Genomic DNA, 18,245 nt, shown 5'->3' on the forward strand with positions numbered 1-18,245 from the left:
CTGGGTTTACAGTCAGTAAACAGGCAACAGTGATGGCTGGTGTTCAGCTGGCTTTCTCCTTCTTATTTCTCTATTCTTTCATTTTGATTTATCTCTGTGGGGGGGGGGGTGTGTCTGTGTTTGTGTATATGCGTGTGTACAGGTGCCACATGCATACAGGTGCCCAAAGAAGCCAGAAGAGGGCGTCAGATTCCCTGGAGCTGGAATTACAGGTGGTTGTGAGCACCCCCATGGCCCCAACCTGGGTACTGGAAACTGAGCCCAATTCCTCTGGAAAAGCAAGAAGCACCCTTACTCTCTGAGCACCCATAATCTCTGCAGGCCTCTCTCCTTAATATTTTTAACTCGCGCTTTGAAATTTTCAGTCAGGTATATTGCTTTTTACACTTTTTTGTAGTCCAGGACCCAAACCTAAGGCATGATTTGCTTCCTTTCTGGCGATATTCGCTGATTATCACCTAGGTAATCGCTCCCGGGCCTGGCCAGAGGCCTACCACCTTGGTGATTCTAGATCTTGTATTGACCATCCCAGGGAGGCCTATTCACACGTCGTCCTTCACTTTCCCGAGTTCTTGCTCAGGAAGCCACAGGGGATAGCTACAGATTGCATAACCAGCCTCTCCCCTTTACTCCTCAGGGCTTGTTTCAAGTCTCCTCACGGGAGGCACTTCGTTAGGTTTCAGCAGCCCCGGCAATAACAACAAAATAAAAATAAACGGGAGAGGCTGGGAGTGGCGTCCCTTGCCTTTTAATCTCAGCGTTCCTGAAGCAGAGGAAGGTGAATCGCTGTGAGTTCAAGACCAGCCTGGTCTGCAAGCAGGTCAACCAGGGCTACACAGCCAGGCCTTGTCTCAAAACAACAGCAATAACAAAAACATAGCTACAGATGAATTTGGAGAACAGGCTCTGGGGAGAAGGGATGGCCTTACCCTGCCAGAAGCCAAAATTCACTCCAAAGCTGTTAATATTTACCACTGTATTTGGAATGAAAAAGAAAAAAAAAAAAAAAAAAGAAAACTGTCTGAGGCAACCGAGCTGAGAAGAGAGAAACAGAGTGGGGCACGCAGAGGCGTGAGGGAGGTGTGGGATTTGACGGAACAGACATTCCCAGTCGGGGGTGGGTGGGGGAGGCTGACACAGCCATCCTCTCCCATATGGGGAAAAAGCAAAATTAGATTCCTACCTTATGTCTTATACAAAAATACATTTTTGATGGAGAAGAAGCTAAATGTGAAGAGCTGCACAATAAAACCTTTAGAAATAAAATATAAGCATTTATATGAGCTGGGTGTAGTGACACACGCCTTTAATGCCAGCACGAGGGAGGCAGGTGGATCTCTGTGAGTTTGGGGCCAGCCTGATTTACACAGAGCTCCAGGATAGTCAGGGCTACATAGTGAGAACCTGTCTGAAAAATAAATAAATAAATAAATAAATAAATAAATAAATAAAGGTTTCTATGATTTCAGAGTTTAAAAAAAAAGATTTCCTACAAGTCAACAAATGTATAAACCATAGTGGTTTTTAAAAAGTCACATGTCTGACCTTACTAAAGTTGAAAATGTTGGTGCCATAGGAGGTTTCAGTAAGTTATGACCTACGGACAAAATCAGGCCCCACAGTGCATAAAGCTGGCGAACAGATGTGGCTTCCAAATTCACCAAAAGGAGGATGAGTGGGTTTAGAGGGCAAGCCTGGCACCCTGAAACCTACACGGTGCTGAATGACTCCTCTGTCCTCTCACCTCCACATGTGTGCCTCGGCACTCACCCCCACCCCAAACCTCCGCACTAATAATTTGGGACCAGGCAAGATGTCTCAGCAGACACAGGCACCTGCTGCCAATCCTGATAACCTCCATTTGGTCCCACAAAGTCACCTCGTCAAAGGAGAGAACTGACTTCCATAGACCATCCCCTGACCGGAATATGTGTGCTATGGCATGTATGTGCATGGTAAAATCACGTATTTCTTCTCACTGAAGAAAGGACAATTTTCAACTGCAACCTAGGAGAGAATAAACCTGCAGGGCAATCATAAGAGAGTGGACCATAGAGGAACAGCATACCGCTGATTTAACCAGCACCAGCTATCAGAAGGACTCTCACAGATGTCCACCAGACCGCCTGGAGCCTTTAGGCATTGGGCTGGGAGTGTGGTTCCGTGGCAGGCTGTTATGTTAAAAGCCCTGGATTCAATCCTTATACCCATAATATATATTCATACACACACATACGTAGATAGCAGGTCCACAGAGATAGACATAAATGGTGCTCACTTTCTCCCTGTCCTCTCCTCCATTCTCTTTCTATTTCTTCCCATCCCTTTCCTCCGATTTTCTTTTCTTCCCTTCTCTTCTCTCCTCCTTTCCTGCCCCACACCTTGTCTCTGGGGAATCCAACCCAAGACCTTGCCTAGCCTTGCCTTAGGCAGGTGTTCAATCACTAAGCTATATCCTGAGCCCTGACTTTACGATTTTTAGTTCTGAAGAGTCCTAGTAATCATTACTGGAAAATATGTAGCTCTCCCAAATATGGAGACCCAAATGGTCTTTCCTGCAAAATCACTTTGAGTCTGTGTGGTTATCAAGTTTCTAGTATATTAATATTTATACAACAGAGAAAACGACATTTAAATATGGGCATGGAATAAAAAAAAACACCTCAAATATAATGTCATAAATAAACTTCAGTGTGAAGAAAGGTCAGTGTAAAATTCCCCTTTATACCATGTGAGAGCGAGCATGGGTTTTTCATTTCATGGATTTGAGCCATCTTTTTTCTCCTTCACACTCTTCATTTTCAAACACGGGGTTTGAAAAAGCTGGGGCACATGTAAGGTGCATATTCTCTGTGGGTTTCTGTATGCTTAATTAAGACACTCTGATGACCAGCTTGACTCCATCTTAAGATTAAAAGCCATCTTGTTACAAGGTCAAAATAAGTTCATTTCTGTTTTCTGTAAACTTGGATTTGACCAGGCATTGAGCCATATTGTAGAATTTGTCATGTCCTACACCCTATACCCTGACCTCCACCTTGGGGGTGCTGCTAAATAATTTTGAGATATTCAGCAAAGTTCCTACATAGCCAAAATTCCTCTGGAAATCCCCCAACCCATGAAAACCCCCTAGTCTTGCAGTATTTGGGGTTTATATAAGCCTCGCTTAATTTGACCAAAGAATGCGGCTAACGATCTTTACTCTTGTTTGGTGGGATTAACGATTGGGAGGTCCCCATGAGATAAAAATCCCGACCAAATCCGGAAGCTAGTACTCTAGGTGGAGATGCTGCCTCCGGAGGCAGTGCACATCTTGAAGAATGTCCCAAGGCTCGGAGGCAAGCCTTCGATTTGGCAGATTGTTGGAGCAAACGCCTGCACTGAAGGGAAACCAGCAGGCACATGTCTGAGGAGGCATCTATCCGTAAGCCATAGAGGGTGTCTCCTTCCATGACTTTTGGTTCTGTTTGTGGTAGGATCCTGTCTGGGGGCAGAGAGGTACCCAAGGAGGTCCATGTACTCCTGTCCTGGGCACTAGCAAGACCTTCCACCTGGCTCTCAGGTCCCTTGTGCTTTGTTCTGTGTTTTGCTCGCCTCCTACCCAGAGCACTAAAGGAAAGCCCCTTTGCCCGCCTGGTTCTTGGATGCTAGGGACCAAGATGGAAACCAGTCAAGGCAAGTTAAATATGTGAGTGAAGATGGCCACTGCATGTTTTGGTTTTGACCAGTCTCTTTTGACTACTTTAATGGTCTGCGTTGTGTGTTTATTATTTTTGTTTGCTTGCTTTACTGCGTCCATCTCTTTAAATCTGCTGCTGCAGGGGCCTGATCGGCCTCGGCAGAGGCTTGTACCTTCTCTAGGTCTGCACTAGGTCGTGGCTGGTATAAAGTACTCCAAAAAAAAAAAAAAAAAAAAAAAAAAAAAAACCACAGCAGGAGAATCTTTGCATTCGAGGTCAGCCTGGTCTACAGAGTGACCAAAACCAAAATAAATAAAAACCTGTAATAAGTTTTATTCCTCAATCAAAGTAACATAAATGTTCGCTATGGACTATAGCTATTCGCTCTTAAAAAGAAACTAAATAACGGAATTTCTGGATGTCAACTTGATCTCAAATGTCATTCATTGAACCAAAACGTTTAGCCTTAAATGTTCTCAAATTCATTGTATCTGTATTTATCAAACCAGAGACGCTGTCGTTTGCTATGTGCCAACATTCTTCTAATAACTTTGCCACTTCTAGTTCACAGAGAGGACTACACCTAAAAGGATTCCATTAAGTTCTGGTCCCACAGGGAGCTCTAGTGCAAGGATGGCATCTTAAAGTCTGCCTTGCCTCGAAACAGAGATGCTGACTTCGGTGATGCGCTCCAGTTGCTGGCTCCCCAGGACTGTACGATCGCATGAAAGTCCAGACACTTTAGTATGCAGGTGCAAACTCTGCAATGCTAAATACTGGCTCTTCCTGCTGAGTGGAGGTGGGCTGTCAATGGCTGCTGTGTTTCCTGTTAAATTCTATGGGTCCTAGAGCACACCCAGTCTTAACCCCGACTACAAGTCCAGTGTCTCTAAAGACTAATGTTAAAATGAAGGTGCTAACCAGTTTAGGACTAAGTTTGAATCCTAATCTTATAAAAGCTACTAAGTTGCTATTATAAAAAAATTAAGACATACAGGCTGGTAGTTAGTCACCTTCTAAGTGACCGATTCTTTAATTTGTTCAGAACTATGCCTGTAGTCATGCTGTATAAAAATGCAATTTATTTACAGGAATAAGCTTTATTTAGTCTCCTTTGTATGTTTTCAGGGTTAAGCCTAAAGGAAATAACTGAAAACAGGTAAAGTTTAATTAAAATCAGGTGTACTTAATAATGGCTGTCAATGCTTTTCAGAGATCTGCTGAATTTGATATTTTCAACATTTAATGGTAGCTGGGCATGGTGGCGCATGACTTTAATTCCAGCACTCAGGAGACAGAGGCAGGCAGATCTCCGGGAGTTCGAGGCCAGCCTGGTCTATAAAGTGAGTCAAGGACAGCCAGGACTCTGTTACACAGAGAAACCCTGTTTCAAAAAACGAAACCAAACTAAACAAAAAATGTTTCATGGAAAAGTCTTCCTATAACAGACAGAAATGCCAGAGCCTAGTGGTCACTCTGTGGTCTCCAAAGAAGACAGGCGGGGACAGACCTGGAGTGTGACGATGTTAGCCACTGGGAAAACCTGCCACAATGCCTCGCCTGCTGCCAGGGCCCTGCACAAACTGGATACTGTTGGGTCGACCACCCGACTTTGCCTAAGTCAGAGTGGGCCAATTTTCCCAAGTTCCTCATCCATGGGAAAATCTCTCGGGCCTTCCAGGTCTGCCTGCCAAAGGCCTACGCCCTCCTGTGCAGCAGTGGAAGCTTCAATGCTGTCCTATGTGATAATCAAAGACGGTCCTCTGCCCCTATGGAAACTAGCCCTGGAGCCTAGGGTGACTCTCCAGGTAACTCTCTGTCATTTTAGTTGATGGAGAAGCCATTTGGATTATACCTCCCGCTAGAGTTTATCCTTCTCAGATCTCTCATGGGGTCAACAGCTGCCTGCAGCTTTATGAATTTAACAACAGATGCCTAGTAAGTACATTTCATATATAAGAATCCAGCCTTGCCATTAGGTCTCCTAATGAGAAAGGCAAAGCCTCAGGCAGGTTCGCCTTACTAACAGGCTTCATATTAAAGGACAAATCGGCATCATATCTAATATTTTACCCTCCCTTTGTTTAAAGGAACTTGCTTTGTAATGACTGCTCTCAGTAACTAACCTCCTACATAGCATGTTAAATGATTGGAATAAAAAAAGGTTTTAAATTTACCTAAGCTCTGAAGGTCTAAGAAAATATTCTAAAGCAATGCAAGTTTAAAAGTTCTGAGGATATGAAAACTTAAATTATAAAGTTCTAAAAACTATTTAAGATGATATATAAATACAAGTTACTTATACTATTATTATACTTATATATTATATAAGTATTATATAAGTATATTATATATAAGTATAATATAGAATATATATTATATATTTTAAGACTTCAAGGAGTGAGAGTTTTAATGTTGATCAAGGGAGTTCTGAAAAGCTGGTAAAGCTCTGACTGCTATTATCAGTCACAAGCTCAAAATCTGACATTTCTTTTCGTTATCTTCTAACTATAGACTTGAATATGCTTCTTATAATGCTAAAAACATCTCTGTCTAATTGGTATCCAGCCCTCTGGACAGAAAAAAAAAATGTTTATGCCTTTTAACCCCAAACCAAAGCCTTTGCTGTGCTCAAAACCACAGTCTACTTCAACTGTTTTACAGATGCCTGTTAGCTGCTTTTTCTGCAGTGTGGATTTCAGTACAGATTACAAACAATAGTAATGCTAGTGTAGCTAGAACTTTGATCTTTTTCATTAAAGATCTACAGAAGCTTCCGGAAATCCCAACTTGGATTCACCTGTCACAGGGCAAATGGTCTCCAGACAAGTATTCCTGTCACGTCAATCAACAGCTTTCCTATCTACTGCCTACTCCCAAAGGGAAATCTCTAAATGTAAGACCATTGTTCTTCAAGTTCCTTAACTTTATTTTCAGTCTGTAGTTTATGTCTGTGTCTGCAGAGTCCCACCTACCTGGTTGACAGCACCCAGAAATCAGTTACAAACTACAAACTGCCCCAAAGGTAAGCTATACCATTGTAGCCCTACAAAATTGGAAAGCCCTGGACCTGCTGGAAACAAGTGGGACCCATTCCAGATGATGTGATTGCTACCTGTCTCTTCCGCTGGGATGGTAAACCACTTGCTGCCTCTGATGAATGCACCATTCCCCCAATCCCTTATGCCCTCATAGGCTTTCACTAACAATCCAGCCTTCCAGGGCCCTGACAACAACCTAATTTAAGCATGAAGAAGTAAGTTAGGAGAAAACATTGCCCCTCATCCTCAACAAAGGCTCAAATGTTAGATCCAAAGAAACTCCTTTCAAGGGGAACAAAATGACTCAGTGTTTTGCCTATTGGCATACAAGGCTTCCTTCTTGTCAAAAAGGTACCCCTTGAAACCACGTCGGTTAACCAGGTTTATTAACAGGTAGATTCATTAGCTAAAACAGTTCTATGTTATGAGAAGGCCCTTGATCTGCTCTATGCAGAACAAAACAGATGACTTTAAGGAAAACTTATTCTTTCTATGTTAACCAATCAGGCATACTTTAAAAGAGACCCTAGCCATGATACAAGTTTTATCTCTATTGCCAAATAGAAAATGCTAGGACACTTGCTGTCTCCTGGCATTATCATTTCATACAATAAATATAAATGACCACTTTCTATCATGGATTTGAAAGGGACATGTTAGACCGGGGGGGGGGGGTAGAATAATGGACCAGCCTGACTCCATATTAAGATTAAAAGCCATCTTGTTACAAAGTCAAAATAATTTCATTCCTGTTTTCTGTAAAAGTTGGATTTGACCAGGACTTGATCCATCTTCTGGAATTTGACATGCCCCACACGCTATACCCTGACCTCCACCCTGGTAGGATATTCTGCCAAATAATTTTGAGATGTTCAGCCACGTTCATATGTAACCAAAATTCATCTGGAAATTCAAATAAACAAACAAAACCCTCCTGGCCTTGAAGTTTTGGGAGGCTATATCAGCCCCACTCTTTCCTATGTTCAATGCTATTTCCTCAAACCCCACTTTAGGGAGACAACCCTGTTGCTTCATTTGACCAAAGAATTCGGGTAATGATCTTTACTCTCATTTCATGGGATTGACAACTCATGTTCACTTTTTAAGACAGAGTTGCTTCAACAGTTTGTGCAAGAGCTGATGTGGTCACAAGGCCCTGGAAGCTGTACTTGGAGGGGGAGGGGATCCTGAGGAGAGCATGTGATCTGTCACCACCCAGCTGGAGGACAGGGGGTAGCCACGGGGATAACAGAGGCTTGGGGACGTGTGACGCAGGAGGCAGAAGATGAGTGATGAGAATGAGTGATGATGGTTTCTTTGGGTTATGGATGCTGAGGGGAAGGACTTGAGAAAACACCGAAGTATTTTTCTAGTTAGCTTTCTATCACTGTGATAAATGCCACAGCCAAAAGCAATCTGAGGAAGAACAGAGTAAACTGGCTTACAGTTTCCCATCCCAATCCATCATTGAGGGGAGTCAGGGCAGGAACTCAAGGAAACAAGTATCTTAAAAGTATCTTTTATTCCCCTGAGGTAACTCTCTCTGAGGCGTACTGTCTCCATCTGCTAACCTTGGCCTACTCCCAGAAGCTCCTAGCCTCCACACAACCTAATCTAGGCCTAGAATATTTTCAGCTTCTGAGATTTACTGTTGAGTAAACTCACCCTTCTAGATCTTTCTGAACTCTGGCTTGCTGGTTCAACTCAACTGTTCTGGCCCAAACTCTTCTCCAAACTGACTGATTCAAATTGGCTTCTCTCAGCTTCTGACTGAATTTCTCTGCTTGGCCTCATACTAACTTTGGCAATATGTTCTAATTTTCTGTCTCGTTCTCATTCTCTGGCTTGATCTGTCTTCATCTGTGTCTAGCTTGTTCTCTTTTCAACTGGTCCCTGTAAAACTCTCCCAGTAAAACTGCCTCTGAATTCCACAAACTGAACTACCACAAACTCAATTCCACTGCAGTGTGTCTCAACTCACCTTCAAGTGAATTGCCTAACCAGCACTGACTAGAACTCAGAGATAAACATGCCTCTGTCTCCTGAGATTAAAGACCTGTCTGTATTCCAGCCAGAGCAGCCATGTTGCTGAATTAAAATTCTTCTACAAGGAACCTGAAAGGCAAGAACTGAAACAGACACTATGGAGGAATGCTGATTACTGGCTTACTCCCCATGGCGACCACCTACCCAGAGGTGCCACCACTCTCAGTGAGCTGTGCCCCTCTCACATCAATCATTCACCAAGACACAATGTCCCATAGAGTTTCCTACAGGCCAATCTTACGGTGATACTGTCTCAATTTCCTCTTCCCAGATGACCCCAGCTTGCGTCACGTTGACGCAAGGCTAACCAACACATGCACGTAGCCTCTGAGGAGGAGAAGTCTGAGGAGGTGGCCTTTCTGGGGAGGGAGCTAAGTCTGAAAAAGCTGAGGAAGAGTACAGCTCCCAAGAGAGAGCAATGTGAGGGTGGCTTGGTGGCCGCAAGCAAGTAGCCTGAAAAGTCCTGACCCTTCTGTTGAGTTAATGAAAGGAGAGAATTGGAAGAAGGCAGAAGCTTCCATAGACACGGGAGAAGCATTGGTGTGCCACAAATGAGCTAGCTGTGGGAAATCAAGACCTCAACACAGTCTCTCTCTCTCTCTCTCTCTCTCTCTCTCTCTCTCTCTCTCTCTCTCCCCCTCCCTCCCTCTCTTTCCCTCCCTCCCTCCTTCTCTCTCTCTCCCTCTCTCTCTCCAGCCACAGTGTCTGCTCCACACAGCCATTTAGGCATCTAAGCTCCTTCCCACAAGTGTGTCTGTCACCTTCAGAACCTCGGGCTTCCGTGGGACCCTCTCCATGTGGGCGAGGAACAGGAGGGAACATGAGGGATTGAACCAGAAATTATATGGGCCAGGCTTGGAGCTGACAAATTTCATTTCTTCTAGAACACAGTGTGTGGCCAGCTCCGGCTGCAAAAGAATTTGGAAGACTTCGGCTAGCTGTTTTCTTAGGAGCAAACTAAATAAATCTATCCTTGCTTCAAAGAGTTAGGTTGTTTAAAAATAGTTCTAAAAGATAGTCAGCTGGTCCTTTCTCCTGACGGCCCTACACATGTTTGGGTCAAGGTCTTACAATGCCACAGAGCACATGTGTTTCGTTAGTGATACTGCTCTAAGTGGTAACACTCAGGACTGTGTTTTGCTTTTTAGAGTGGTTTTTAAATGTGTTTTTACACAAAGTTATTAAATATTATCTTTGTGAGCTTTTAAAAACACACATATTCTATGTGTATCTCTCTATATATCTATCATCTATCATTTAGTTAGCTAGCTAGCTATCGATGGATCAATCTATCTATCTACCTGCCTGCCTGTCTGTCTATCTAATCCCTTCTTAAAATCATGCCCCACTTAAGCATAGCAGATAGCCTGGGATCATTACCTGTGATTGCAGATCTGATAATCTGACCGCCTCAGAATTTACCAAGCTGAGTGTGGTGGCCCACGACTCTAATTCCAGCACTCTGGAGGCAGAGGTGAGAGGGTCTCTGTGAGTTCTAGGACAGCTTGGACTATGTCAAAAGACTGTCTTAAAATAAACAAACAGAAAACAAAACCAAAGAGAAGAGTTTACTGTAATTATTGGTAACGCCTGCGTGTGTTGGCTACTTCGTAAGTGCTGTCATAAGTTATATAAGTTATAATTTCTACACATAGGTCTTCAAATTTTAATTTTTCTAAGGTGCTGTTCTAAAAATCTCCCCTTAGAAGTCTTCAAGACTCAATTTCCGTCATGCAATTTAAGGATGAATTTTGCTTGCTACTCGAATTCAGAGTCACCTGATAATCTCAGGGTAGATGTTCCAAAAACTTTAAAAATAGCTTTAGGAGGTTTGCGGGTTAGACAAGGTCAGGATGGCTTTGGCTCAGGCTGTATCTGTTGCCACTTACCAGGGTTGTGGCCCAGCACAGACAGGGCATCGTGGGGAAACAGCGCCACCGTGAGGCAGCGTGGGGCGGCGGCGCTGGACTGGGCATGACAGGGCTGTGGCTGTGGCTGGGAAACAGCCACTGTGCCGGAGTCCGCTGGGGCTGGCAGTGAGAATCGGTCCTTGGGGAAATCATTGTTTAATAACTCCCTCTCACGAAGGCATTATGCCCCCATCAAGTCAGAACAAGCCTTTAGGCGGCAGAGCTCTGGGCAGCGCATCCACGGGGATGCCACAGCCAGGCACCTCCACATGTCCAGCAATGGACATGTTGAGCTGTCGGAATTCTGTCTTGTTACAGAAGCTTCAGCATCACCAGGACATCATTGGCCACGGTGGACTACCAGCTCTTCAGCCCCTGTCCTTTTCCTGAAATTTGAAAGTAGAGCTGAAATTCGCAGCCCTCTCAGCCCACCGCTGGTTCCCCTGACAACCAGCTCCCATCTTGAGGCTACCTCAGAGCTACCAAGGGGCTTCCACCATGTCAGCTGTTCCCCATTCAGGGAACTACAAATGCCTTAGAAGATCAGAGGCAGGAATCCAGGGTGAAAACCCCTAGATACCGAACAAGGTACTTTCCTGGAAACCCCCAAATATCTGCAGGGAGTGTAGGGAGAATGTTTATTATATTGTATTTATTATATTTATTTATTATTTTTATTACTATATTATATTATTTATTTATAATATTAATATTATTTATAATAATATTTAGTATATTTTATTATAATTTATTATTAATTTATTATATTATATAGAATGTCTATTATATCATAGTGTCACAAAAGCTCCTTATAAAGAGAGAGACAGAGACAGACAGACAGACACAGAGAGAGAGAGAGAGAGAGAGAGAGAGAGAGAGAGAGAGAGAGCACAAGAGTAAGAAGCAGAGGAAGGAGGGAGGAAGAAGGCAGCCAGACAGGCAAAGAAATACAGTGAAGCTGGCTGAGTACCAACTTTGCATAGTAATTTGTCTATTTTCTCGAGGTGTAATAAGCCCCAAGAATAAAAAGAACACTTAAAGTGATAATAGCTTCAGAAAGTGTACTGTTGGCAAAAGCACAGGTGTCACTATTCTGTGACTTTTGTGCCATGATGTGAGGTAAAGCAAATGAGGCTCTAATTCTCATGTTCAGGGGTGGAGTTCTCTGTGTGAGAGAAAGGAGACAGAGACACAAGATAAAGGCATTAACTCCACCTACAGTTCTGAGTTTCTTTTTTTATGAATTAATGTGTTATTGTGGGGACCACAATTGACGCAATATATTCATAGTGATAAGGTGACATCTTTGTAGCACTGATTACTTCTGTCCACTTTTATGGGGGTTCCAGGAATTGAATTCAGCTCTCACGAAGGGGTAGCAAGAGCCTTACCTGCTGAGCCATCTCAATGGTTTTATTCCTGGTCTTCTATTGGAAGTATCTTTACAAACAATTAGTCAATGGTTGGGTGTAATTCTGTAATCCCAGAATACAGATGTGGGGGCAGTAGGATCAGGAGATGGCAGTTATCCTAAGCTATCAAGCAAGTCTGAGGCTAGCTTGGTCTATGTAAGACCCCATCTTGAAAAAATAAAGAATTGAAAAGAGTTCTAAAGCAAACAAACAAACAAGCAAAAATAGTAGCGATAAGTATGGAGATTGTGGTGGCCATAGTTTTATTTCTGCTGCTGGGATAAAACACCCTGACAAAGGCAGCCTTAGGAGAAAAGGGATTTATTCAGTTTATAATTCCAGGTAACAGATCATCGTCGTGAGGAAGTCAAGGTAGGAACTTGATGCAGCTAATCACATCCAGGGCCAAAGGCAGACAGAGAACAAATAAATGCATGCTTCTTGTCCTCAGCCACCTTCCTTTACTCACACAATCCAAGATCCCCTACCTAGGGGATGGGGCCACCCACGGTTTGGAGCCGGGTCTTACTCCATCAAATTAACACAGTGAAGATGATCAATCATTCTCCCACGGGCATGCCTGAAAGCCAAAGGAGACTGTCATCTCAGGGGGCGAGTTCTCCCTATGTATCCCAGGCTGGCTTTGTACTTGCAGTCTTCCTGCCTTGGCTTTCCAGCTGCTGGGATTACAGGCCTCTGCTACGACGTGTGATAGTGTTGTCAACGTGATAGAATCTAGAATTGCCTGGGAGATGCATGCAACCTGGCCGAAGGAGATCATCTTAATTATATTTAATTATGGGCAGAACAGTTTCCTGGACTTAGAGAGCTGTGGTCCTGTACTTAAAAAAAATAGAGAAAGAGAGTTAGGCACTAGAAGACATGGATTTGTAATATATATATATATATATTATATACATATATATGTAATATATAATATATTATATATTATTTATATATTATATATAATAATATATTATATACATATAATATATATTATATGCATAACAATATATTATTATATATAATAATATATATTATATACATATATATGTAATATATAATATATATTACAAATCCATGTCTTCTATATAATATGTATATTATTAAGTACTCATTATTTCATATCATTCACAAGACGTAGTAAGTGCCTTTCAATGGTAAAAGGCAGTATCCTTGACATAGGGAATTCTAATTAAAATGGCATTGTCAGGAATATAAACTTGCCCCCCTGGTTTTTAACCACTGCCTCTAACAGGCCAGTGAACACAAACTGAACACAGGTGAGTCTTCTTGTTTCTGAGACAGTTTTCCCGGAGTTTAAACATATTTACACATCCAGTTTTATAAATCTAAGTATAAAACCACTTAATAGGTTTGAGGCGACACCCCCATCTTTGTGGAAAGTAGACATTCCTAATTAAGTCCAATCTTATCTTGAGAAAGGAAGAGCAGTCATGGTATCTATGCAACTGGTTGAGATCATGTCCACTTGACTCCAAGTCAGTTTTACTTAAATTGGGACTGTCCAGCAAAACACTGTTAGCCTTTGATGATCTGAATTTTGATGTATGAAGCAAGTTACGGTACACGTTGAAAGTCACGAGGCATTTGTTTTGTAGTAAATAAGGCAGTGGAATTACTCCTCAGTAGCCTTGTTAAGACAAGCTATTAGGTCTGCCCTTTCTCCCTTCTCAGTTCCAGCGAAGATCATTTTTTGTTCCAGGGATGTACTTTTTTGGGATTCTCCAAATACCCCATCAGGGTTTCCTCTCCCCCGGTGAGACCTTTGTTCTTGGTGGCATCTGTGTAGGAGAATCCGGCAGCCTGACCTCGCTCTCACCCCAAACGACCGTGGAGATTGGGCCCAGTCTTATGTTTACCGCCCTTTTCCACACTGCAGCCCTGGGCACACTTTTGAACAAAACTCTTCTTGCCTTTCTCAGCATCACCCGTTTTTTTAATTCGCTCCTGGATGGTCGACACCACTAATGTCACGACCCGAAGACTGACATCCCGTGCTCTGGATTTGTCAGTTTTTGTATCCTGGATGTGACGAAACACCTCAAGCCCCTGATGCCACCACGATACCCACAACTGTAAGCAAAACAACTCTTCTCTCCTTTAGGCTGCTTTTGTCTGTTTTACCATAGCCACGCGAGAAGAAACTAGGACACAAGCCTGGCGTTAAAATACCAATTTTCACTAAAAATGGAAGCAGCATTCCCTGAAATGGACTGACCCAAGTCCAGCAAGAAGTGACCAAAACAGGCCTGAGACATCTTGTCATGCCAGACGGCAAGGAAGCTGGTGGGCTTACATCAGCTGGCAGGACTCGGTAACTAACCCGGGGTCAAAGGCCGAGTGATTTCCATGGCAACAAAAGGACCAACTACCACCACACCACACCACCGGGCATGGTAGTGCCTTTAATCCCAGCCCTTGAGAGACAGACACGGATCTGCCCCCAGCAAACTTATGTAACTTAATGTTAAGATCTATTACATGTAAATGTATCAAATCTATTTAATGTGTCAAATCTTAAATGCATCAAATCCATTTACATTGTTCTTTTATACCTATGTGAAAAATTAAAAGATATTAATGGCAACTCAAGTTCCAATAAAAGAACACTTTCATACAAAATCAAGCACAACCAACCAACAGCAACAACAAAAATAGTTTATAAATGAGAGAATGAAGCATTCCTTCTGTCTTTTGGGATGGAACCTCACAGTCTCCTCCTCCCCAGTGGTGGGATTATGGGTGTGCACCAAAGCCTACTCTTCTTTTTTGTCACCTAAAAAGTTACCTATTATTACAATTACTTATTATTAATAAACATATTAATGTGTATGTGTGGGCATGTGTGTGAGGTCAGAGGACAATTCTGTGTCTCCTTCCTCCCTTGGGTGGGTCCCACGGATTGAACTCAGGTCATTGGACTCACGAAGCAACTGCCTTAACCATTGAGCCATCTCACCTGCCCCATCTCCTGCCTTTCTGAGCAAGTCGTGTCTCACAGAAGTGATGAGTGAGCCCTGAAGAAGGAGCATTTGCTTCCACAGCCTCAGATGAATTGAGCACAAACTGCTACTGCCACAGAAAAGAAGCTCCAGCCCCTCAGCTGAGGCCCTCTGGGAGCACACCCCACCCGTGTTTAAAAGCCCCACCCACTACAGTCAACTTAAAGAAATGCAGGGCCCAGAAGGGAAAGGGAAGCAACATTGGGGGCGGGGGTGAATCAGCAGACCACACACTGTAGGAACCCTGCAGGATAAACCATCTGGTTTCCTTAGCAAATAAAGTACAAGGGAAGGGGGGAAAAGAAGAAGAAGAAGAAGAAGAAATAGAGGGAACTAGAGACTAAAATAGGCACAGAGGACTTTGCCAACTCTGTGTGCTGACTAGTTTGTATTCCTGTTTTCTTAAACCTATAGAATGCGTATGGCATTGTGAGGGCTGGAGGATGGCTCCGGTCATGAAGTGCTTGCTTTGCAAGCGTGAGGACTTGAGCTCAACCTCTGGAACCCACATAAGGAGCCAGGTGTAAACCCTGCATGCTTTCTCAGTGTTTCCTAAGATGTTTGGTGAGGGACACACCTAACCAAAATGTGCAACAAGCGGTGGGTGGGTCTTGACAGCAAAACTCAGAAAACAGCTCCTCATATTCTTAGGTCAGAATGGATATATTATTAAGCATGGCATGTAATGCCCTAAATTTAGCTATAAGCTCCTCCTGCCCAAGAATTAGGTGACTTCGTGGAATGCTGGGAGTTGTAGTTCTTGGAAAAATAACAAAGCCTCATGGGAAAGTATGGTGGGCTATAGGTTTGCCCTTACAAACATCTACAACACATGTCTCCCGGCCATTCAGCTGGGAAATGCTAGGGAATGGCCCTGACCAAAGTCCATCACTTGGTCAGTATTTCATATTTAATAAAGCTTGCTTCAAATTTGGCCCCAAATGGTGGAATTAGGTTTTTTTCTCCAGTGAATTCCAAGACTAACAATTGTTATTCATTGTATATAAAGTTATATAACATAACTCTTTAACCATTAAAGTTGGATGCAGTCATTGGAGAAAAAAAGACCCAGGCATGGTGGTGTGTACATACAACCCAGCTCTTGGCAGGTGGAGATAGGTGAATCCCTGGGGCTCACTGACCAGACAGTGTGAATTCCATGCCAAGTGAGAGACCCTGACTCAAAAGATGAGGTAGATGGTGGCTGAGGAAGCCACCTCTGTTTTGGCAGTTAGTCTAGCGCTATGTATTCAAATGCTAACTTACTGCCTCCCAAGATTGCAGCCCAGAGGAGCACATTTTCACATACACCAAGTGATGTTGTGTAAATTTGCTCCCCAAGATTCTCTGGCTGGTTAAATAGAGTTGCTGAGACCCTATAGCTAGGAAGAAGAGAGGTAGGCAGAGTTTCGGTTTCCAGGCTTGGGGTCTGAGAGGGACCATGAGGTGGGTAGGAGGAAAGAGAGGAAGGAGAAGATGGAGCAGGAGGAGAAGCTGGGGAAGGAGGTCACAGTGGGGCAGCATGGACCACGAGCTTGTGGCCATGAGAACTGGCCTGATGGAACAGAAGCAGCATAGGCAGGAACAATTATGGCAAGCAGCTTGGGGTACAGGGCTGGAAAATAGCAAACCAGCTTAGAGAATTGATATCTGCCCAGTTCTTGTACCTCAAAGCTTTTATAAATCCAAAAGGTCTCTGTGGTTTTTGGATTTTTTTTTTATTTAGGAACTAAAGGGTCTAAAGTGAGGTAGAAAACCCAAACACATATTTAGGAACAGAAGGGGGCATAGCAATCTCCCTAAAAATTAATTATTGCTATACCTCTGGCCTCCTCACACTTACTTATGCATGCACACACACACACACAAACACACACACACACACACACACACGCACACACACACACACACACGACCCAAGAATGACCACTCCATGCATTAGACCCACACTGGACTTTGTCCTGTTCTGATGTACTGTCCTTTATTCCCCGGGAATTTCTACCTCCAGGTACACTGCCTGTCATTTAGAGAAATGAGCAGACACAATCATGGCAACAGACGGAGACTAGAAGCAAAGCCAATGCACCTGAGGCTCCTCATGACCTCTGGCCCAGGTCAGTTTCCAGGCTGGGAATGCCTTCACATCTGAGCTCCATCCTGACTTGCTAGACACCCTTGTGTCTTAATATGTTCAGGACTCTATGCCTGGACCATCCCTCATGGGGACCCTCACCTGTGGAATCCCTGTCCTTTAGAATGCCAGGAAATGCCGGGAGTGTCTCACTGGATGGTCAGAAGTTAAGACCGAGATGTGTGGACCTGTGTGCACTGGGGCCACTCAGCTCCTCAGAGAAAGAAGTTCAGGGGAAAACAGAGGTTCTGTCTGTCTGTCCATCTGTCTCTGTCTCTGTCTCTCTCTGTGTGTTGTAGAGAACTATTCTCTGAGAAAAACAATGAAGACCCACTTGAGCATCAGCCATCCTCCCAGCCTCCTATATTCAGTTCAGCCCTTACCGCATGAGGCCTTGGAGGGTTTTTTTGGGGGGAGGGTGGATTATAGTATACAGATTGGGGAGGATTAACTTGGGAGGAGGGTCCACCAATGCAACCTCAGGGAAGCCATCATTCACACTCTAAGAAGACTTTCCAGTGCAGCTGCTTTAGGGCCTTCATGACCCTACCAATAAGCCTTCACTTGTGCTCTGTAAGTAAGCCTAATAAACTCATCTGTTGAGGGCTGAAGAGAAGGGTCAGTGGTTAAGAGCACTTGCCTTTCCTGTAGAGGTTCAGTTCCCATCACCCCCATGGAGGCTCATGACTACTCATAACTCCAGATCCTTTCCTGGCCCCTGCATGCACAATGGGGCAGAGACAGACAGACAAAACATCCATATACATAAATAAAACTGAATCTAAAATAAATAAACTCAATGACTTTGGTCTTAGTTACTTTTCTATTGCTATGATAAGATACCATGACCAAGGCAACTTAAAGAAGGAGTTTATTGGGCTAAACAGTTTCAGAGGGCTAAAATCCATGACCATCATTGTGGGAGAATGGAAGCAGGTAGACATGGTGCTGGAGCAGGATCTGAGAGCTCACATCTTGAGACATTACCAGGAGGCAGAA

The 18,245-nt window shown here is 43.5% G+C and overlaps 1 long non-coding RNA gene and 1 pseudogene across 1 annotated transcript in view; both read right to left on the reverse strand.

Annotated features, from left to right (window-relative positions):
- Positions 1–15,196, reverse strand: part of LOC132648374 (uncharacterized) — a 19,419-nt gene extending 4,223 nt beyond the window's left edge. The window contains exon 1 of the long non-coding RNA XR_009586779.1: positions 15,073–15,196. This is a non-coding gene — a long non-coding RNA (uncharacterized LOC132648374). The remainder of the gene's footprint in view (positions 1–15,072) is intronic.
- Positions 13,180–14,371, reverse strand: LOC110548732 (cytochrome c, somatic-like; annotated as a pseudogene).
- Positions 15,197–18,245: the final 3,049 nt, after the last annotated feature.

Source organism: Meriones unguiculatus, chromosome 16 (assembly GCF_030254825.1).
Source record: "Meriones unguiculatus strain TT.TT164.6M chromosome 16, Bangor_MerUng_6.1, whole genome shotgun sequence".
In the NCBI taxonomy this organism is placed as follows: domain Eukaryota; kingdom Metazoa; phylum Chordata; class Mammalia; order Rodentia; family Muridae; genus Meriones; species Meriones unguiculatus.